Source organism: Vulpes vulpes, chromosome 9 (genome assembly GCF_048418805.1).
Source record: "Vulpes vulpes isolate BD-2025 chromosome 9, VulVul3, whole genome shotgun sequence".
Classification (NCBI taxonomy): Eukaryota; Metazoa; Chordata; class Mammalia; order Carnivora; family Canidae; genus Vulpes; species Vulpes vulpes.
Window position 1 is genome coordinate 52,371,307 of NC_132788.1, and position 498 is coordinate 52,371,804.

The following is a 498-nucleotide window of genomic DNA, read 5'->3' on the forward strand; positions in this document are numbered from 1 at the left end:
CCTTTCTAAAATGTATACTTTTTCCTTCAAACAATGATGGATATATGGATAGATCTTCATTTGACTCACTACTTGAACAGTCAGCTTTTTATATTATTTCTCCAAAGCAGAATTAATTCACTTAATTTGGGGTTGAGTCACCAGTCTCTTTGTTGCACAAAAAAATTTTAAGATTTCACCCAACTCTGGCATGAAAGTTCTTGTGGAATATCTTGTGGTATCAGCCTTTCTAGGTAGTCTAGTACATACCAGTCATAAGTGACTTGATGAACCAAACATGAAACTCATTCAATACTACCCCCTCAGGAATCAATTCTTAAGCATTTAGAACTTAATGAATTCTAATTCAGAGCTATATTCACAAGTTAACTTTTTCCAGCCCTCATTATTGTGGAGACTCTCAAATTTACTTCATGTTGGACACTGCCAGGAAAGTGTTCAAAGCACTCCATACTTAAAGTCACATTTGCCCTCTTTCACATCCACATGAGACCAAGC